Source organism: Magnolia sinica, chromosome 16 (assembly GCF_029962835.1).
Source record: "Magnolia sinica isolate HGM2019 chromosome 16, MsV1, whole genome shotgun sequence".
NCBI lineage: Eukaryota > Viridiplantae > Streptophyta > Magnoliopsida > Magnoliales > Magnoliaceae > Magnolia > Magnolia sinica.
In genome coordinates, this window is record NC_080588.1 from 4,467,307 (window position 1) to 4,491,574 (window position 24,268).

At 38.9% G+C, this 24,268-nt stretch overlaps 1 pseudogene; it reads left to right on the forward strand.

The window, feature by feature from the left end:
* The first annotated feature begins 2,788 nt into the window (after positions 1 to 2,788).
* On the forward strand, positions 2,789 to 15,657 carry LOC131229771 (OBERON-like protein; annotated as a pseudogene).
* Positions 15,658 to 24,268: the final 8,611 nt, after the last annotated feature.

Genomic DNA, 24,268 nt, shown 5'->3' on the forward strand with positions numbered 1-24,268 from the left:
TTGGAGATTTAATTTTAGAGCATGAGTTAAAGAATGAGGCAGATCCAAATATGTAGTTGACCCTACCACAAAAAACAGTGGCGAGATTGATGCCTATCGTTGAAACCTTCCTCAAGGCTCACCAAAAGAAGGGAAAAAACAAATATCAGCTTGATCAAAAACTTTTGTAGCCTATTTAAGTTTTTAATGGGGGGCATCACTCTCCCCACTGTATTTTGTGGTGAGCTCCACTAGAGCTTTGGATTTGACTCATTCTTTGGATCTTTACTTAAAATTATATTTCTAAATGGATGAATGGCGTGGATACAAAACATACATCATGATGGGGCCCACATAACTTGGTGACTTAACTTCTGTAGTCGCTACTCAACCTATCAGTATCCAATCCGCGTCCGCGGAAACAGATTAGCTACTCCCCTACCACCAGCCAATGGTTGATGGTCGGTGCTATGCGGGCCCCACCATGATGTATATGTTTCATCCATGCTGTCCATTTATGTTTCTAGATCATTTTATGGTATGAGACCAAAAATGAGGTATATCCCAATCTCAAGTGGACCACATTATAGGAAAATAGTATTGAATGAACGTCGACCGATAAAAACTTTTTGAGGGCCATAAAAGTTTTGGATCAAGCTAATCTTTGTTTTTTTTCCATTCATCTAGGTCTATATGACCTAATCAACAAATTGGATGTCAAAATGAACAGTACATTGGGCCTTAGGAGAATTTTAATGGTGGATATCCAATCACTATTGTTTTCCTGTAGTATGGTCCACCTGAGATTTATATTCCTCTCATTTTTGGTATCAAGCCCTAAAATGATCTTTAAAAATGGATGAAACACATATATCATAGTGGGGTATAAAGAAGTTTCACACGATAAAAGTTGATTTTGTATTCCGCAAACAATTTAAAAAGAAAATAATGCATTAGTAACTTAAAAAAGGGGTAACTTTGTAAGAAAATTTTTTTGTTTAATGAAAATTCACTGGGCGCATTCCGCATTCACCATTAAGCCGGACTCCTATTACGGAAAGAATTTAGTAAAAAATCACTTAGCGCTTTCCTTATTCCGCGGTAACGATACATTAATAAACACCGCTAAATACGGAACATTTTTCCAATTCCGTGTTAAGTGCAAAAATTCAGTGTTAACAAACAGGCACTTATATTGATGATTAGATAAATGTACATATAATTGTGGATAAATGTACATATAATTGTGTGCATGATGGACACATATAGCCGGTGGATGATCAAGTGAACTTAATGTATGGTTAATGATTGGGATTGAATGGATCCATAAACAAATGGATAGTTTTATTTATATTAATGGCGTGTTTGATTTTCAAAACCTCTGTAAATATACTTAAATGAGTAATAATTATTTTCTTGATTAATTATGGTGATATCAATGTTTGATCTGATGCTTACTTTTTTTTAATTTTTTCAAATTAACACTGTCAAATGTATGCGGGGGCTACTAATATATACGTGGCTTATCAACACCGTCCATCCGTGGCTTATCCCAAAATTCAAGTATACATGTCAATGGTTCATCCTAATGCGATAGATCATCCATATCAATAGTAGTAACTTATATATAACTAATAACTTATATTGAATGATGGATGTTTGTACGTATCCATGCGTGGATGTATACAAAAAATTTATATATGTGCTATCATAAATGGACATGCATGCATTAGTACACACGCCTACCAAAATCCCACGTGGTTACGCTCATCCAACCCATTGCTACCCCCACTTGTAGGGCTGATCTATGCCCATATGAAGTTAAGATTAGTGGCCCTGATCTGGCACGAGCACCGTGTTGAATGTGGGTGCTGCGATGCCTCCAATAAATCACAAGCGCACGAGTACAACTCATAGACCAACAGGCAACGGAACGATGACTGGGCTTATCGCGACGAACCAGGGAGACTGCTTACAGGCATGATCCCTTTCCTAGTCAAACGTGGTTATGTGGGGTGACGGTGGTCTTACAAGGCCATCTATGTTTCGAGGTATGCCGGAGATATTCATATACAGCAATTTCTTTTTCCAACAGATAAACATTGATAAATCATCTGAACCGTCAAATATGTGGGACCAATCATAATAATCTTTTAAAAAAATAATAATTTTGCACATATACTCATTATACAGCTCAAATAAATGACATTGAGTCATAACATCATCTGCCCTTTTATTTTCACTTTTCATTACAATGATGAAAAAACCATTCTAATCATTCCCCAAATAATCCATCCATTTTTCGCCCATCGTTTTTACGTCTCAGATTATTTATATATTTGACGAATTATGAGAAATGAGGCGCTACACGTTAAAATTTAAGTAAATAACGTTGTATGTAAATCACTTCTCGTACTGCTATTTACCATCTAGAAGGTTTCAAGTCCAACAGACTGGACTACGAATTAGAGTCCATCAAAGGATACTTTCCAACATGTCATGTATATGAAGTATCCAACCCTTTCATTAGATTTAAAACATAAGTAAGATCGAACATTGAAAAATTTGTTTCTCATTATGTTGACCACAGCATAGAAAAAAATTATACCCATTGATAAATGGAACAATATAAAAATAATAATAATATAATTAGATGTAGCTAAATTTTGTATAAGGAAATTTTAATGATGGGAAAAGATTATTGGAAGGTTTAGATCTCTAACTCACATCAAGTTTTAGAAGTTATCTGATCGATGGACCATAACCTTCTGTCCACTCGGTTGGACTGGCGACGTTCTCTTTATCTTCTTTCTTCTCTTCTGCTTCCGCTCTCTTTCTGAAAAAGGGGTAAAAAAGAGGAAATTTTCTGTTTCTTTTGTAATCCCTTTTTTTCTCTCCCTTTTTTCTTCATTCGAATTCAAATAGTTGAGAAATTTCTACAGATTTTTCTCATCTGGTAAGTGATTCTTCTCATTTCTGTTCGATTCCTTCACATGATCGTAGGTTTTAGTAGGAATTTGTGTTTTTCCTCGTTCTAGGGTTTGGATTCTTTCAGATTTTTGCTTTTTTAGGTCAGAATTTGGGTTTTATACTGTTTTTTTTTTCCTGCTGAATTGTGGTTTTTTTTTTAGTTTTTAGTTTTTTGTTTGGATTCTTGATTTAGTTAATGGAGCTCAGAATATGTTCTTTTTTGCATTTCCGAGCTTCGATTCGGAAATTTACTTTTCTATCGGATCTTTTTTTTTTTTTTTTGAATTATTGGTCCTTTTTTTTTTGTAGTTTTATTGATTTTTGAATGTAGTGTGAGTTTGTTTTCTTTCTTAGTTAAATAGTTCGGATTTTGGGGAAGAAGAGGCTTGTTAAGTGGATTGGAGTTGCGGGTCACACGTGCGTGAGGTCTAACCCACTAATCAGGTGGGGCCCACCATGTTGATTCCATGGCTCTGGAAAGTGGTGTGGTATAGAGGTTGGCAGGATCGCCTGAGGAACGGAGCTGGAACTGGAAGGGTGGAGTTTAGTTTGCTTTGGAATGCGCGCCGGGGATGTGGGGTTATTGGGGTTAGTAGGGTTTGGAAATCTGAATCATATTTAGGATAGTAATATAGGATTTCGTTAACGTTTTTTTGTTTCTTTTCTAATTTTCCTACTTTTTTGTAGGATTTTGAGGCATTTTTCTAAAAGCTACCATGTCACTTGGATTGTGTTGATCCCAAATCATCTATTTCTATCATTGGGTTATTTTGTGATGTGATCCATTTCGGGTCTGAACAATGGCACATATTGACAGTAAGAAAGAGATAGGTATGCCGATGAAATTGGCTCAATGAACGGTTTTGAACATCCCGCAAGCAGTTCAAGCAACAGGGATCTGAAAGGCCACAATGAGAGCCTTTGCCATGTGTTCCCTATGGTTATTAATGCATTGTCCAATCAATTGGCATTGATATCTTAGTGCTCGAGTCCTGTTGGATTTGGATTGGTTTGGTCTCCTTGGTTTTGGAGACATCTTTGGTAAGAGGGGATTGAGTAGATCTCTTGTTTGCTGGCTGAATGGGGAACTTTCACCGCTCCCCAAATATAGTGGTAGCTGGCAATGGAAATCTTAATCCTCTTGTACTTTCTGGGTTAAGTCGTTTTATCGACTTCACCACTGCTCCGACAAGTTTGGATTGGTGGAATTGGAAAAGTAGATTTGGAAAGGAGAATGTCGGATTGGAGGTAATTTGTGGAAGAATCTCGAATAACTTGTTCATTTCAGCATTCATGATTTCCATGGGTATGTGGATGTATCAATGGTAAAAAAAAAAAAGTGTTATGAAATGGAAATCACCATTCTGAGGGGGGGAAAACTGTGGAAATGGAAATCATGGTAAAAAATTGAATTCCACCACTGCTTTTATTTTCGTAAACGGTGGAAAACATCACATCCGAAGAGAATGATTGTTTTTCCATGGTAGAAAAGAGGAGTCCACCAATCCAAACAGGCCCCAAGAAGAAAATCCTTACAATTGATTACTTGAGGAAGAGGAATAGGGTGATCTCTAGTGGTTCCATCATGTCTCCAAGATGCAGGGTCCATTGGCCATCTGTTGATCCATTGTGAGGTTGCCTCCCAGGTGTGCAAGTTTTTGGTCCTTCTTGGGTTGCACTCTTCTTGCCTCGGTCAGTGACTTTTTACTCGCTTATAGATGGGGGGCCTTTGGGAAGGGGAAGAAAGTGCTGTCGAGGCTTTATTTGTTAGCCATGGTGTGGCCGATTTGAAGGAGCTAAATGATCACAAATACATTATTAGGTTCTCCCTTTGACATTCCGTCATTTCTTTGTGCTAAGAGCAGAGTTGTTTCTTGGCTATGAGTTACCAATTATTTGCAAATTGTAAGAGGGAAGACCTTGTGAGTGTTTGGGATAGTGTTCTGGTGTCATATGCGATCGCATAAGCGTATACCATGGCTCAGACTTCTTATGCCATGGTCGCATATGCCATGATTATGCGATGGCATAATCGCATAATCATGGCATACTTGGCATAATGGCCAACAGTCAAGTTTCTTGTAGATTGTAATAAGTTGTAAGTTGTAACTTGTATTGTATGCATCAACTCATCAAGATTCAAGTTATCAATACAATTTATATATTTATAGTTTTCAATGATTAATTCTTAGTGTAACTTGTTGATAATTTAAATTTATTTTGTTATATATGATATAATATAACTCAACATATAGATGACCTAATACTCAAACTACAATGAAATAGGTAAATAAACCCGATCCAAACTTGTAGTAATTATACATAATTTTTCTTAATTTTTAAGTTTTTTTCCCCTATTTTTTATTTTTTATTTTAATTAGAAAAGAGGCCATCATCCTGAGCGATCGCTTGTGCGATTATGCGATGGCATAAGCGATCAGCCCAGGCTGACGGCTTATGTGATTTTATGCGATTTGACAACATTGGTTTGGGACGAAGTGTTGTATTTGGGTGGGGTGTGGGGAACTGCTGGCCCCTCACCATCCCTCCCCCTTGACTCTCCTTTTTCTTTGGTTCTTAACAAAATTTTGTTACTGTTCATAAATAGATACCTGAACCTTCCACCCCACTTGTGCATACCGAAAAGGAGATGTGGAACTTGAGATGTTCTCAGGTAGAACATGTCTCTAATTTTTGACTGATGAGTGATTGTGATCTTGCAATGAAGTTCTAGCTTGGAAAAGTTACCCCTTTTGTGGGAACTTTGGTTTTGTAAGGTTTGGTTTCTTCCAAATTGTAGGTTTTTGTCTGCTTTATTGAGTTCAAATGGAGATTTTATTTTGTTATTTTCGTGCCCACAAGTTCACACTTCTCGTAAACATCATGGTTTTGATCTTGCACTGAGGTTCTATATCAGAACCTTGTTTGTTGTGTTTACTTTTGCCTTTAGGGGTTTATATCCTGTCAGTATGCAGGTTTAGTTACGGTTTTTTTTTTTCTTCCTGTGGTTTTATTTAGGTCGAAGCAAATCTTTCAATCTGTTGTTTCTTGCGTTCCCAACTCCCAAGTGCTACTTTGGAGTGACTATTGATAACTTAACTCATGAAGTTCTAGAGCTAATAATTTATCTTGCAAAATTAAGTTTGTCATTTATCCTAGTCTTTTCTCTATGCTTTTCCCTTATGGCCTGTTTGGGTTCATGAAAAGCATGAGAAAGGAAATGGTGTTTCTTAGGAAACCTTATTTCTAGAAAATTGTGGGAAAGGGAATGTTGTTTTCCTTCTTTGTTTTTCAACCAGATTTTTGTAGAAATTTAGAATCTATTTTCAAGTTTGTTATTTGGTAAAGCAAAAAAGTTTCTTAATTTTTTCAAAGTAATAACTAGCATGTGCTAGATTAGCGCTTGTGGGATGCTTAGAGACGAACAACGGCACGTGTGGCATACATGGCATATGTGGGCACTTTAAGCTAAATTGTGGCATGCATGGTACATGTGAGGTGCTTGAAGTTGTATGGTAGCACACGTGGCACAAGACATGCATTAGCATGTTTGACATGTGGGCACTAAAGCTAGATAACGGCACTTGTGCGCATTGGCACTAAAGCTAGATGACGGCACTTGTGCGCATTGGCACCATTGGCACGTGCCATATTTGGAGAATTGAAGATAGACAATGGCATGTGCCATATTTGGAGGATTGAAGATGGACAATGGCATGTGTGTCACATTGGCTCATGTGGGGCACAAGTAAGATGAATGGTGGTATATGTGGCATAATAGCACACGTGGGGTGCAAGAGAAGATGGATGTTGACACATTTGGTGCATTGGCAAATTGGTGGCTTTTTACACGTGGGGTACATGATAAAGATGGATGGTGGCACGTGTGGGGCATGACCGAAGATGGACAATGTCTCATTTGGAACATGTGGCACAAGTGAGGCAATTGAACATGGATAATGGTGCATTTGGGCTTTAACCCTTGAAAACCCATTTTCCTTCCACTGTGGGAAAATGCATTTCTTAGGGGTGGAGGTGGGAAAATAAATATTATTTATTTTCCAACAAAGATAGAAAGTGAGAAATGGTGTTTCCCACAATTTCCTACAAAGAAAGACTTAACAAACAACAGAAAGTGAGTTCATGGGAAACACTATTTCTTTTCCCATGCTTTCCATGAATCGAAACAGGTCCTTAGGGGGTGTTTGATTTTTGGAAAAAAAACTTGTGAATAGGTGTAAAATGACTATTAACACCCGTTTGGAAGAGAGGAAAAAAGGTGAGAAATTTCACCTTCATTTTCATGATGGAATGCAGTGAATTCCACACACTTGCATACTTAGTTAAATATGTGGGTCCCACCGTGATGTATGTCTTATCCATGCCATCCATCCATTTTATCAGCTCATTTTAGGGCATGAGCCCAAAATCAAAGTAGATCCAAAGCTCAAGTGAACCACACCACAGGAAAAAGTGGTATTGAAAGCATCAGCCATTGAAAGTTGAAACCTCCCTAGGGCCCACAATGATGTTTATTTGTCATCCAACCTGTTGATAAGGTCATACCGACATGGATAAAGGTAAAACACAAATATCAGCTTGATCCAAAACTCCTGGGCCCCCTAAAAAAGTTTCAATGGTAAGCATTCAATCCCCACTGGCACCTTTGGTGTGGTCCACTTGAGTGTAGTATCTGCATCATTTTTGGGCTCATGCCCTAAAATGAGTTAGTGGAACCGATGGACGGCATGGGTAAGACATACATCACGGTCGGTCCCACAAATTTTGTGCACTCCTCATTTCCCACCTTGGTTTTAGAGTTGGAAACTGCAAACAAGCTAGCTGTCAACCTCAATCATTGGGGTTGCTGCTGTTACACCAGTAATTGAAAAACCAAACACCCCCTTAATTTGTTAATGACCAAGCCGTTGTTTTTAACAATGGTGCATTTGCGTCTATGAGTTTGTTAGCTTTAGTAATGGTAGTGATTGGCTTGAATTAGTGCTTGTGTTGCTAAATAAGGGTTGGGTTGGTGTGCTTAGTCGAAATTTGAGTCCAATATTTTGTTTTCTGACTCTCTTTTAGAGCTTGCAATTGATTACTCTTGAAGATCAATTTATAGTATTGTGTTTGCTGAGGAATGGAGATCATTAGGTGACAATTCCTATTGGCATTTTCACTTTCTTATTTGATTCCCACGCTAATTCTTTTCGGATATTTAACTTTGGATATATTTCTTTTTTCTAAGGGTCAGAAGAACTAGATTGTGGAGAAATAATTTCTTTTCTGGATGCAGGCACGTGTTTTCTAATCAAGAGACACTTCTTCTCTTCTCATGGGAACGTCTTCTGGCCCAAACTTCCACCATCAACCACCACCAAAATTGCTCCCTCAACGTCAGCAACCAAGACCTGGAGGACTACAGACGTCCTTATCCTTGGTTTACTCAGATGGCGGTTCTCCTAATGTTCAGGAGCCTGGTGCAAATTCTGGGCAAGTTAGGGAGTCACCATCAGAGAGTGCTAGCTCACGTGAAACGTGGCCCACTGACAACAACCGATCTGAGGCCACCATGGTAAAGAAGGTGGAGAAGGAGAAAGAAGGAGAAAGCGATTGCCCAGAGCAGTCTGTTATTCGGCGAGTTTCTACTACAGATAAACTATCTCTTCGGGATGTAGCTAAAGAAAGAGTTGAAGTAATTTCTCAACAGATACATGAGCAACCAGAAGAGCTTTTAGAAGAACTTAAAAGTGAGCTTCGGGCAATTCTTGAAGGAACAGGTGGTTCTCAGACTAGAGAAGAGTTTTTTTCTTCTGCAGCAGTTTGTTCAAGGTTGGACTGATTTAACTACTAAAACTCTGATAAGAGCGCACCGAGTGCAGTTGGAGATTCTTGTTGCAATAAATACTGGTATCCAGGCATTTTTACATCCAAATATCAGTCTCTCCCAGACTTGCCTCATCGAGATTTTTGTGTACAAGAGATGCAGAAACATAGCTTGTCAAAACCCTCTCCCTGCAGATGATTGTAGCTGCGAAATATGCACTAACAGGAATGGCTTCTGCAATCTTTGCATGTGTGTGATCTGCAATAAGTTCGACTTTGAGGTGAACACCTGCCGTTGGATTGGATGCGATCTGTGTTCTCATTGGACTCACACAGATTGTGCCATCCGCGGTGGTCAAATTGGAATGGGCCTAAGTTCTAAGGGTGGTTCGGGTCCTGCCGAGATGCTTTTCAAATGCCAAGCTTTCCATAGGATGTCTAAGTTGTTGGGTTGGGTCAAAGATGTGTTTCAACACTATGCCCCTAGGTGGGACCGCGAGGCACTGATGAGGGAACTTGATTTTGTTAGTAGGATTTTCCGTGGAAGCGAAGATCCTAAAGGGAGAAAACTTTATTGGAAGTGTGAGGATCTCCTGGATAAGATGAAGGGTGGAGTACCTGAGGCTACAACATGCAAGGTGATGCTACTGTTCTTCCAAGGTATGGATCTTTTGTGCTTCTAATCCAGTATGCCCACTGCCTGGAATAGCCAATTCCTTTTGAACGACAATTGTTTTACTGTATACAGTTGTCATATTGATATACAGGCTAAGACTTTTAGTTGCTGATTTGCGGTAGATATGTCAAAGAGGATTATTGAATATGCTGGTAGAGTATGATGACCCATACATGTGGAGCGTGCCCATACACATCATAGACATACTTCAATCCAAACCATCCAAATTGCAGGGACAGTTTTTTGTATGTTATAATTGAAAAGAACAAACTCCTGATTCCAATTTTCAGTTGGTGGCCACCAAATGGACAGTGAAAATATAGGAAATTATTGGTCCAAATTGAACAAGCAAATGTCCATTCTTTGGAAGATAGCATTGTGCAATTAATTTGGTTTTGGGACTGTGTTCCATCCCCAGTGGGAGCCATGATTTGGGCTGCTTGGATTCTTGTACATGATTTCCATGGGTTCATGACTATGTGCATGCATATGGGTGGCCATACTTTGCCAGAGCATCTTCCATCAGTATTTGTTTGTTTAGTTGATGTGATGATACTAAACATTGCCATGTATCATATTTCATCTCCTCAATTGACATGCAGATGTTTATCTCCATGAGTGCGCGCATGCACGCACTCCTTTTCTCTCTGTTCTTCATTGGTTAATATGGTTGATATCTGATTCTAATGTACGCTTTGTCCCTACTTTTTAATGTTTGTGTTGGAAAATTGAGTGTTCTTTCCTGAACAGTTAGAAAGATGATGACAATGTTTTAAATAATGTACTCATGTAGCATAAAAATAATATAAATCCACTATAGCGCACTGTATGTGCTACATAGGGTATGGTGCGTGTTGCATACGCTGCATGGTACGCATGATTTTTAGCTCAAAAAAATTGAAGTTTATTGGGAAGGACTTTTATGTTAGTTTGGGAACAACGTTATATGCTACATGGTACTTTTGGCTTAAAAAACTGAAGTTTTTAGGGCAGGACTTTTATGTTAGTTTAGCACCTTCTAACCTCACATACACTACATGCTAAGTTTGATTTTCTGCTTAAAAAACTGAAGTTGATAGGGAAAGACTTTTGTGTTAGTTTAGCACCAATGTTATACACTGCATGACACTTCTACTTTTAGCTTAAAAAACTGAAGTTTATAGGGCAGGGCTTTTATGTTACTTTAGCACCAATTCTTCCCTCACACGTGGCACTGATGTACAACTATCTAGACCATCCAAATTGTGGGTGCCATTGTGGATGGTGCATATCTCTAAAATCTCAGCGATCATGAATCCTAACCATCTGTACAATTGTGCCAATGTACCGTTGAAGAGCCACAACCATCTTATAAATGGTGTAAAACTGGTACAAGAGTCTATCCTTTATTAAAAACATAAAGGACTTTTGAAACAATTTATTCTTAGCCCTAATTCTCAAAAACAATATCCATGGTTTCAAATATTGGTATCAGCCTCAATCAGCTAGGTTTATTGGCCGGGTTGTATGGGCCAATACAACCTTGTAATGACTGATATTGTTTTGGGATAAAAAGAATCACAAAAGGTATTAGAAATTTAAAAAAAATGTGAGGATCCCGTATATATTATTCTTTTCTGGTTTTGTACATGTATTTGATGGTTTAATGGGCCATTCTTCTCCTGCTTGTTAGATGAGCTGGTAGAGACATTGCAGTGCTTGTGAGTGATCCAGGGTCAAGCCTTGGTAGTGTTACCTTTCCAAAAAAAAAAAAAAAAAACATTGATAAGAATGCTGTTTATTGGGCTGCCTGCTTGTTTGAAACGGAGTACTAAATACCCGACTGACTTTGAAATCCTCGTCTGTAATATTCTAAATATCTATTATTAATGTGGAAGATTATAAGTCCATTAATGCATATCCCTAATCTATATGCACTTATGCACCATTTCCCTCAAGAAATTTGAGGAAAAAAAATCAGATGAATAGTGTTGGCCCAATTTGGTACACTTAAACAACTGAAAGCAGCCCAAATTTCATGAAATCTGTGGGATTCATCCCACGATGCATATCCATAATCTATATAGACCATTTCCTTCAAAAAATTGAAGGAAAACAAATATCAGATGAATATTGCCGGCCCTATTTGGGTACACACTTGAACAGCTTCGAAAATGACCCAAAATTCGTGCAAAGGTTGAACGGCTTCGAAAATGACCCAAAATTCGTGCAAACCATGAGAGCATCAATAATTTCAACCAATACGAGCCAACATCAATATGTGACACCCATAATGTATGAATTCCCCTTGTCCCCCACCTGTATTCAAAACCATGGTTTATTCATGAAAGCCTAAGTGAGGTGTGCCTGCTTTGCTCACTCCTACTGATTGTCATTGGAGGATGCCTGTAGACAACCCGTATTCAAAACCATGGTTTATTCATGAGAGACTTAAGTCCAAGAGGCATGCCTGCTTTGCTCACTCCTAATGATTGCTGTTGGAGGATGTGTGTAGACAACCAAGCTATCAACAAAATAATCAGCAATTATCTGTTTCCTATTCTGAGACTTTGATGACATGTTGGATATAATGATGGAGCAGTTGTCTTCTCCAAGATTGATTTGTGAGGCTGATATCATAAAATTTGTATTTGCATGGATGATGAGTGGAAGAAGGCATTCAAAACCAAAAGAAAAAGAAAGGAAAAAAAGGGAAAAAAGGAAAAAAAAAGTTGTAGCCTTATAGGAGTGGTTTGGCATGCCCTTCAGACTAACTAGTAAAAGGGGTGTGTGGTTAGGTTGATAGAATGGAAGTCAGGGTAGAGAACAAAGACTATGAAAACAATAGATAAATAGCGGAGGTGAGGGGTTATCGGATGGCTCTGAGATCTCATTATCGGAAGTCAAAATGAGGGGGATATGTAGAGTTTCACCTCGCACAAGAACTAGATTCTCACTAGACATTAAGGATGTTAATGGAGTCTCACCATTAAGAAGACCTCATGGAGTTGCACCATACATAAAGTAATATTTTAAGAGAACTTATCGTCCATTGTGAGCCTAATTGAGTTTCTAAGAACTGTGTCACTGTATCACACTACCATTATGTGAATGTTACAGATTACCTTTGTGTAACTGTAGTGTTTTTCTAACGTATCACTAGACATTAAGGACGTTAATGGAGTCTCACCATTGAGAAGACCTCATAGAGTTGCAGCATACATAAAGTAATATTTTAAGAGAACTTGACTTCCATTGTGAGCCTAATTGAGTTTCTAAGAACTGTGTCACTGTATCACACTACCATTATGTGTATGTTACAGATTACCTTTGTGTAACTGTAGTGTTTTTCTAACGTGCATACTGTTGCAAATATCTTGTTCGTGAAAATAGGTGATCCCCTGCCATTCACATGATTGGCAGGGCCCACCCTTGGCCTGCCTCGTGGGTTAGGGAAAGCTCATCCTCAAGTTTATTGATCTTGGAAAATGCACCCTGCTTTGCCACCACAAATTTGAGTCATATGTTTCACAGCATCCATCTTCAGTGGATCTGAACTGCCGTACTCTTATATTCCCGTCCATTACACCAGGTACTTTGAAACGCTCTAGCCATCACCTGGATGAGGATCTTTTGTACCGATGAGAGTGTCCAAAGTGATATTTTATCATCTGGAGGTTCAGATGTGAGAACTATGAAAAAAGTTTTTTTTTTTTTTCCAGCCTTATAAGAGTTCTAGGTCTTAAGATAAGCTAGCAATTTGTCTCCCTACTCCGATATTGAAGCTAGATGTATTTGACTTATTTTCAACGTTGCTTTCATGATTACGTACTACGACCCTTTGTGGATCCCGCGAACGTGGTTTTGAACCCATACCTTTTATTTTCAACAGAAGCATGCATTTTTATTTATTTATTTGGGATTTCACAGAACACTTGATGGCCACGCTGGAAGTTTGGAACTGATGTCTAGTATCTTCCTTTTTAGGCAAAGTGCCTTTTGTCGGAAATTCTTTCTTCATAAGCAGGGAGCTTCTGTTGCAAGGTTGGAACATTGTGGAGACTACCCCACCAAAATGTTGTCTTGATTCCAACTTTGGTTTCTACAGTATCCTTCCACACTCAAGTCCTTCCAGATGGGGGCTTGAGTTGATCCATCATGTCATTAGGGTTTTGAATAACTAGGGTTAGTTGAAGATGTGATTTAGACAGTGGCATCAATTGAGTGGCCAATTGACCAACTTCGACTAGAGCTGCAGCTTTTCAAGGCATCTTGTCAAAATCTCTATGTGGTCCCACTAGAGGCATCTTGCAGGATCCTTCTAACTAGATGCCACTCGCACTTTGAATCGTGCGTCGGACTCGCCCTCCTGCTCCCTAGCTGTACATGCACACATTTTGAAACTGACACTTCCCTGCTCCCACACCTGAACTTGTTGCTGCTTTGTTTCATATGTTGTGCAGCTATAGATAAGATTCTCTTCAAGCTAATGATAACCTCTTTCCAACTGAAGAAATGAGACCAAAGTGGTGCGAACAATAATTCCAAAATTCACTGACTTGACTTCGAGATTCGGCCGAGTCAACTTGACTCGGTGAGATTTTGAGCCAAGTCACTGGGAACTCAGTATTGAGCCTGATTCGGCCTGAACCTGGAGAGACTCGTCGAGGCGGCTTGATGACTCAGCCTGACTCGACATGACTCAGCCTGACTCAAACTGAGTCACTCACTTCCTAGGTGGATATTTTATCAAAATATAAATAAAGTTGGGTGGAGTGGGATTCAAACCCCCACCCTCAACCAAAGGAAGCAACTCACTTAACTTGGGAGGTATCTATGTAGTTGTTGACCTGCGTTACATTTTATCTTAACTAAATTTATCTATTTACATTCCTAGTATTTTTATTTTTTTAATTTACAGTAATTAATTTTTAGTTGAGTTGGATTGAGTCTTCAAGTCAACCCAACCCAACCCGGCTGAACATCGATTTGAATTGAGTTTTTGGGTTTTTGAACTATGGTTTGAACTAGGGGGCTCATTGTGAAGATGATCCAATTCGCCTTTAGACCTAGGCATCCAAAAGAGTCTTTTAGCAATGTATAAGTGGTTTTAACATAAAGCAAAACCTAGAGAGGATCCTAGCTGTTGATCCTATTGAAGCCAAACCCTAGATTAACTCTAAACAAAACCCTATATAAGTCTTTAAAGATTTCATAAAAACTACCCTAATTTAGTTTCCAAAAGTAGCATTGGTGTAGCTTGTTATTATAGGGTCACTGCAGCAGTAATGTTTACCTGCCTTACTGTGGCAGAACCATAGCATCTCTTCAACTGTAGAATAGAAATGTCATATTTTGCTTGCTTGTTTTGATTCTCTGTGCTTTTTCTCAATCGCATGTAGAGCTTGAGATAGACCCTATGAAGAACCTGGAAACTGAAGAAGATGGGAAGCTGATTGCTCCGCAGGAGGCCTGCAACCGGATCGCAGATGTGGTGCAGGAGGCCGTGAGGAAGATGGAAGTGGTGGCAGAGGAGAAGATGCGCATGTTCAAGAAAGCCCGTATTTCACTCGATGCCTGTGACCGCGAGCTCGAGGACAAGGCCAGGGAGGTGGCAGAGTTGAAGATGGAGAGGCAGCGGAAGAAGCAGCAGATCGATGAGCTAGAGAGCATTGTGAGGCTGAAGCAGGCTGAGGCCGACATGTTCCAGCTCAAGGCCAGTGAGGCAAGGCGAGAGGCTGAGAGGCTGCAGAGGATCGCCCTTGCCAAGTCAGAGAAGTCGGAGGAGGAGTATGCCAGCCGGTACCTGAAGTTGCGGTTGAACGAGGCGGAGGCCGAGAAGCAGTACTTGTTCGAGAAGATCAAGCTTCAGGAGAGCTCCCGGGCCGTGCAGAACAGCGGCAGCAGTGGTGGGGATCCATCGCAGATGCTGATGCTGTGCAAGATCCAGGACTTGCTGAAGAACATGTACAACGTGTCTCCCAAGTCAGAAGGGAAGTCAAATGATCACCATCCGCTCAGCTCGGCTCCTTGAAAAATACTGGTATGTGTTAAACTATCTGTATGTATGATTGTGATTGTATTTTGTTGTGAATGAAACACTGCGGTTTTCAAAAGGTTGAGGGTATGCTGATATACATACACCTTAGAAGCTTAAGAGTATATATATGATAAAGGGCAAGAACACCACGCTGCAGTTTCGGAAAATGAAGAATCCTGTTGTTTCAGTGTTTGAGCTTAGTAAACTAATTTCTCACACTAACGTTCTCACCTTTGCAGGGATGTTAGCGATGTCCCCGGAGCTTTTAAATGAGACGTAGTCCCAATCATCGATTCAGACTATTCATATATGGGGTGCTCTCCAGTGGTAACGGTACTGGGCGAAAGTGGGACCCACATGGTACATTAGATAAATACATCCTGTCCATCAGATGCATCAGCCAATCTTTACCCTGTTTTCCCAAAAGTCAGTTCGATCTGTGAATCAGTTGGGCCACCAGATTCAATCAATTGAGAATGGATGCCGCCCATGATTTACATGGTCCCCGCTTGAGTTGCAAAACGGCTTGATTTTTTGTATGACCCTTCATCCAGGCTAGATGAAAGGTTTGAATGGACTGGATCCTATATAAAGCAACACAGTCAACCACCATGAAAGTCAAGAATAGGCACCCCATATCAACTAATTCCCTGTTGTGTGGCCCACCTGATTCTTGAATCAGCCTGATTTACGGGATCATGGGAAAATTAGCCGACGAATCTGATGGACAGTCATGATTCGGGTGGGCCCCACTTCTGCCTAGCACCGCTGGCCACTGGAGTCATTCATACATACCATTGGGTGCAAGCCACGGTGAAAAATTCAGGCCAAGCAGATGAGCCTAACCATTCGATTGTGGGCCATTTTTAGAATCATCTTTTTAAAAAAAAAAAAAAAACCAGTCATGGATCAGATGATTAGGCATCATCAAACGAACGTGCTGCTTTGGAATCATAAATCAAGATGATTATTTGAACTATTATTCTCCATCTGATCTGACAGTTCATTGTCTATAGGATTTGCTTCTTTTTTTTTTCCCTCTCTATAGCTTGCTCCCGATGGTATGAATGAATCATCTCTCTTTATCGATGATTGATTGTGCCATGTGTCACTTCAAAGGTTTGGGGATACAATACAGACACAGGCTAGTATGATCCACGTCTGAGTCACTTGCAAGTAGTTGACGCAGGGAAGGACGTGAATCTTCCTCAAGGATAATTGTTCCGAATTCACCGAACTTCTCCGGACTCCTAGTGTTCCTCATGGGATAATTGTTCCGTATCCATGGAACTTCTCTGGATTCCTCACAGAGACTTCTCGAATCCACCGGAAAAGAAATAGAAATAATTTTAAGATATATGAAAAAAAACTTGTTGATTGATTGATAGCTGAAATAAACGTGTAGAAGTTTAAGAATTAAAGTATAACTAAAACTCCCTAAAATTCTAAAAATTACTATTTATAGTAAAGATAGAATTAAATATGGAATTCAGCTATCGATATGATGGAATCTCACAAATTTGGCATGGGTAACCTGGCATGGTTGGCTAAAGTGGCTAGTCCTACCGCAAAATCATATATGGTACGTCGAGGAACTCATTCTGGTATGTGAGATTTGCCTGAGTTACGGTTTTGATGACTTTTGCCTTCAATTGGGCCTTCTCTGGTCCATCTTGGACGTGAAAGTGTTCGTGATCCACTCTACATTAGTAGGGCCCACCTGATGTTTAAACCTGTAGAGGCCAAATCATCATCAACAATGAACAACACTTTAGCACTTGGACTTGGAGGTCATTTTTGAATTTTCCAGACCGTTGACATGATGGGCCTCCCATTGGATTGAAGATGCCCAAAAAAATAAATAAATTTTACTAGATTAGGATATTTCAACCCTTTGATCTCTTGGCTCTCTTCCTTTAGATATAAACGAATTTGTTAATCCTGTAGATCTCCCATCCATGGTAAGTCGAATCAGATAAATGGTTTAGATCACTCAAAAGGACCTCGATCCAATGGCTAATGTCTCAACTCATATCGTTGCACCACCTTGGGATGTGTTCCTGAAAACCCACCTTGGATCACTGAAAGGGTACTTGATCCCATGGCTGAAGTGGCTCCATGCCAATGTGAAAAACAACTAACGTGGCACATTGGTTAGAGATCCAAACCATCCATTATGGTGATCCCGCAAATGTTGATATTGCTAAAAATAAAAAATCAGTCTAATGTTTTCTACGCCTCCACATTTTTAAAAAAACTTTGTGGGCCACTTGATGAGTATAATACCATGATTTTTAGGCAATAATATCTTCACAGTTGGGCCCACTTGATCAAAGGCTCCAATATTCGACGTCTGCCACACTCGCACGTGTGGTGGGGTGTAGATGGTATGCCTTCTATAAGCGTGTGGGCTTCACCAGCCCTTTATTTTATATATGAGTGTAATGGAGAGAGATTTCACCACGATTGCAGGCTCCAATGCCTGCCCCATTGAAGGTACCATGCGTGGCTTGGTTCAGCCGTTGGATGACACTCACGTTTGAGATCCTAGCCATTCACCAGGTAGGGTCCATTGTCAACATGACCTAGACAAAAGAAAAGGTGCTTGAAAAGAATTCCGACGGCTCAAATTCCAACATAGATTGTGGCCCATTTTGTGCTGCCTTGATTTTTTATTCATGGCGTGCTCACAGTGTGCACTGCCTATTGAATGGCCTAGATTAATCACACGTGCCTGCGATGGTAGTAGCCATGATGCGTGTCTCGGCATTCTATAAAAACCCATTGTCGTAAGGCTCAAAATTCTACGGATGGTCCTGTGATTTTAAAGGCTTGGATTGAGCTACATTTATTCCATACAGCGCGATCAACATGCGTATGGCTTGTTTGTAACTCTTCTACTATTCTAGGGGATTTTATCAGGTTAGCTATGCTGTTTAGATATTGCCTAAAAAAAAATGCCATTTTTCACTGCAGGTGGGCCACAAGATCTTGTATAAGCTTATTGTCCAGCGCGTTGGATGATCAGCTACCCACCATCCAACGGATAACTTTCAATATGTGTGTAGATGGATCATAACCCAGAAATTGCACTAATTAATCCAATTGGAAGATGGATGGAAATCTTATTGATGACGTGCTTAATTTCCATCATGTTTTTAATAATTATGAACCACAACTCCAAATTTCATCTCTAAATGTCTCTATCATATTTTTACTATTGTCGTTGCTTCTCTTGCATACTCTGTCTTTGTTAAGCCTTTGTCAAGTTCAAAGAAATTACACAGAATTTGAACTTTTCTATAAAAATCACTTTTGTAAGTATGTCCGTCAGATTCACACTTATGTGGATCTTTTTAAGAATTATTATGTATTCCTTAAACACCTATTTGATAAAATGATGATGAACATTAATATGTTTAGTACGAGAATGGTAAATTGAGTTTTTTGCCAAATTCACCGTGCTTTAGTCGTCACAATTAACCGGCACAACCTCTTGCTGAAGCCCAAGCTGATTTATCATCCCTCTCAATCAAACACATTCTTTAAATGCTTCCATCACTGTCATATACTCTACTTTGGTTGTGAAAAGAATCATCGACATCTAATTGATTGCTCAAAGTTATTCCTCATAGTAAAGTTCTCTATTTCATATTTAATATTGGATTCCTTAATATATTTTCAAATTAAAAAAATTTAAAATCCCAAAGTTAGCTCTAATACGACTTATTAGGAGATGCGCGGAAGTAACCCCATGTTAGAATCAAACGATAAGAGATTAAATAAACCATGCACATGGGGAACACATGGTTTTTATGTGGAAAAACTCTTATAGAAAAAAAACCCATGATACAAAGCGACAACGAATCTAATGTGATAAATAATGATATAAGAGATGGATGAACTTACCGATTCAAGAAAATCTTGAAAAACACACAAAACACTAACTTTGCTCATAAAAGCCTTAAACACATTTTTAATACCCTAATTCTCGATGAGAACTTATAAAGATTTAAAATCGAATTGGGGAACAAAAACCATAATTCTGCAAAACCGCGCAAGTCGATCGATGGGAGCTTCGATCAGATCGAGTGCCATCAATGACCTTTTGATCGGATCGAAGCCATCTTTGATCAGATCAATTTAGACCCAAAACTGTCCCATGAGCAAAAGCCAAAATTTGGTAATTTTCATATTGGATCAGTCAAAGAAAATTTCATATTGGATCAGTCGATTTTTGATCTGATTGAACTGACCTATTCTAGATTGATTTAAGACATCTGTCAGCACATCTGCTAAATGATTGTAACAAAAAGTGATTAACAGTCCCAATTCCACAAACAACAGGGGTAAGGAGTTTTGAACCATCTGATTATGGGCCATGTCCATTGGTCAACATTTCAGCCAATAAGACCATTAAATATTTTTTCAATTATAACTGTCCAATAAATGTCCAGCAATCTAATATTGTGATAACCAAATCAAACAAAATTTTAGTTCCTGATACATCTAAACAGGTGCCCGTAACTTGTACGGTTTATTTTGAATTATTTGTATTTCATGTAAGTAATTTCTTAATATCTAGCTGCCTGTCCATCAACCATTACACTCCACCAGAGTATCAAAGTATTTCACCGTTGCATGGTAAATAAGGAGCAGTTACATGGGTAGTGAAGTATATTACATGTCAGAAAAGCTCTAATACTCTGGGAGAGTGTGATGGATGATAGACAGGCATCTAGAAATAGAAATAGCGTGGAAATTAAACCGTACAAATTATGGGTCCCATTTTAGATGCCCCACGAGCCAAAAATTGTGCTTTCTTGACTATTTGACTATTGGATTGGTGGAGATTTATCGGACGGTTAAGATGTAAAATATCCAATGATCTGAGTTCAACAAATAATTGTCCAAGAATCAGAGGTTAGGATTGTTCAACCAACAGGATTTTGATTTGTAAGTTAAATGAAAGTAGGTTTACAAAATTTAGTCTGTTTAAATCAATGCATGCGTCATCTACAATTTCTGGTTGCATGTGTATTTGGCATCATACACCGCTAGAGTATCAAATAATTGTCTTTAACATATTTAATGCTTCCTCTTGTATTATATTTACTACTGTTAATCTCACCTTTTACCCATCGGCTTTTTTGAATGCTCTCAAACATTACTTTTCAAAACAAAACCATTATATAATGTACTGATACACTATTTGCAGATGAAAATACCCTTACTTTTAAGGTGGCACAATGATATCCATGGTGCTATCGTGGGAGTCTACCTTGCCCATGGTGGCACCACTACTAGAAAAAGAGTTAAAAACCGTAGCTAAAGACATATGGTTATGGGTTATAATTGTAGCAAGCCCGTAGCCATTGGTTTCATAGCCATTGCTTCATTAGATTTGACCGAGCAACAAATGAAATTAAACGAGCATCACGGGTAATTGAGTGAGCCTAACATGAAATTGAGCTAGCTTCAAATGAAATTGAATGAGCATAACATGAAATTAAGCGAGGCTAACATGAAATTGAGCGAACCTCACATGAAATCCAACGAGCTTCACATGAAATTGAGCAAGCCTAACGTTAAATTCAATGAGCCTCAAATGAAATTGAGCAAGCTTCAAATGAAATTGAACGAGCGTAACATGAAATTAAGCGAGGCTAACATGAAATTGAGCGAACCTCATATGAAATTCAACGAGCTTCACATGAAATTGAGCAAGCCTAACGTGAAATTCAATGAGCCTCAAATGAAATTGAGCAAGCTTCACATGAAATTCAACAACCCTCAAATGAAATTGAGCGAGCTTCACATGAAATTCAACGAGCATCACATGAAATCGAGCGAGCTTCAAATGAAATTAAGCGAGCTTCACTTGAAATTCAACAAGCATCACATGAAATTCAACGAGCTTCAAATGAAATTGAGCGAGCCTAACATGAAATTGAGCGAGCTTCAAATGAAATTTTATTGCCACCTTGTTAAGGAAACCTCGCTCAATTTCATTTGAAGCTTCGGTTATGCCTTTTATGGGCTTTGTTAATAACTATCATTTCTTTGAGACCATATGTATTTTTACTGAAACTATACAATCATCTTGAGGAGTTTTTATACAACTCTCTACCTGAGAGTTTGTAGAGTTTGGTCAAGTTTTTGAGTTTCTACAGTTGAGGCCACATGGTTCAGTGATCCAAAACCATTAATGTGACGGCTCCCATTTTGGATGGCCGCTCCCCCAAAATCATGTCAATAGCTTGCATAATGGAAAACTATGGGCCCCACTTGCAAACTGAAAACCTGAGTATGCCATAGAAATTGTCGAGCGCCCCATTCACCCTATGACATCTACTATTTATGCAGCCGGCGTATATAAAATGACGAGAAAATGGAAAGTCTCTATTTCTACCATAATGAGTGAAATGGAGCGAGCTTCAAATGAAATTGAGTGGGGTTTCCTCAACAAGGTTGCAATAAAATTTCATGTTAGGCTCCTTCAATTTCATGTTAGGCTTGCTCAATTTCATTTGAAGCTCATTGAATTTCATGTGATGCTCGTTAAATTTCATGTGAAGCTTGCTGCATTTCATTTGAGGCTCGTTGAATTTCTTATGAAGCTTGCTCAATTTCATTTGAGGCTCGTTGAATTTCATGTTAGGCTTACTCAATTTCATGTGATGCTTATTCAATTTCATTTGAAGCTCGTTGAATTTCATGTGAAGCTCGCTCAATTTCATTTGAGGCTCACTCAATTTCATGTTAGGCTCGCTCAATTTCATTTGAAGCTCGCTCAATTTCACATTAGGCTCGTTCAATTTCATTTGAAGCTCGTTCAATTTCATTTGAGGCTTGTTGAATTTCATGTCGGGCTCATTCAATTTCATATGATGCTCATTGAATTTCATGTGATGCTCGCTTAATTTCATGTTAGGCTCGCTTAATTATTGGTAGTTGTGTGTACCTTTCGCTACAGAAAAAATGGCTATGGCTTATATTTGTAGCTATAGAACTATGAATCTAACTAAGCAATCGCTACGGTACCAATGGTTGCGGTTATAATCTGTAGCCATAGATTTTTATCTATGGCCTTTGGCCCTTTTCTGGTAGTGGATGATGCCACTGTGGGCAAGACAAAGTTCCATAGTGGCACCGTGGATATCATGGTTTCACCGTGAATGCAAGGATATTTTCGCATGCAAGTAGTGTGTCTTTACAAAATGATTTAGTCTTGGAAAGTAAAGTTTGAGAGCATTCAGAAAAGACGGTGGGTAAAAGGTGAGATTTACTGTCTGAAAAATCTCTTTTCTAAGAGGGCTAATGATTGTTGTAGTCCTATCAGGGCTCTGCTGGGCCCACCATGATGTTTGGGTTTTATCCAGGCCCAATCCATTAAAGACCTAGGAGAAATAAAATGGAAATCCCGAAACCAAGTGGAACCAACAGAAGTTTGGGACGATCTTAAAAGGCTTGGGAGTCATGGTTTTGAGAAAGGAAATGTTTTTTCCGTCAATTAAAAATTGGAGAAATTCAAACGGTGGGTCCAGGAATTTTTGGGTGGGCAAATTCATAAATTTTCCTGGGTTGGGATTTGGGAAATTGCATCCCTTGGGTTAAAAATTGACGGAAATGTTAACGGGTGAATCAACAGGAATTGGTTGGAACCCAAAGGATGGGAATATCATGGTTTGCTTTCCCAAAGATGCTGCCCAAAATAAGGTTGCCACGAATGTGGAAACCACCAAAACAATACCAAATTTGAAGAAAAAGTGTGGGAATAACATGGTGGGATTTTCCCAAAATGCTTGATTGGACCAATTTACAACCCGGGAAATGCCAAAAAGGAATTAAACCATTGTTTGGAATGAGGAAACATGGGAAATTTGGTTTGAAGCGAATTGCCCAAATCATCAAAGGCATTCAATTGGATTATAAGAAACCTATGGAACTTAAAACAGGGTTGGTTACCCAGGGGACTAACAACTTCCTAAAAGTAAAAATTTATAAAAATAAAAACTTGAAAATTGAAAATTGGACTTAAAAAGTTGGCACAATTTTACAATTTTGGGAATTCAAACTAAACGGTTTCCATTATTTTCCAAATTTTGGTTTGTACTTACATTGGATTGTTGATATTGGATATTTGGAAATTAAATAGCAGAATTTTGAAGTCAATCTAAGCCTCTCAGGTTAATAAAATCATTAGATATAATCGATAACTTACTCTACCATTAATCGATTAGGTTTCGATTATATCAAAGAGTTTCGTTATATCGTGTTCTATTCGATATATCGAAGTGTAATTTTTCTATTTTTTTAATGTGTTTTTTTTATTTTTTTATATATTTTTTTGTTTTACTTTTTTAGGTTAGCTTGTTAGTACACACCCATGTCGGTACACACTCCATGTTTTCCAAGTTGTGTTCATAGTGTGCTTCTTCTAGTCTCTTAAGTTGCATGGTCATTTGCATGCATTTTGCGGTCAAATCGCTTCAAACCATGATCATTCCCATGCATTTCGCGGTCATCCCAAACAATTCCGTGTTGATTCACGGTCGTTTCGAGGCATTTCGCGGTCAATACCCTTCACTTCACGGTCATTTGCATGCATTTCGCGGTCAATTCGCTTCAAACCATGATCATTCCCATGCATTTCGTGGTCATCCCAAACAATTCCGTGTTGATTCACAGTCGTTTCGAGGCATTTCGCGGTCAATTCCCTTTACTTCACGGTCATTTGCATGCATTTCGCGGTCAAATCGCTTCAAACCATGATCATTCCCATGCATTTCGCGGTC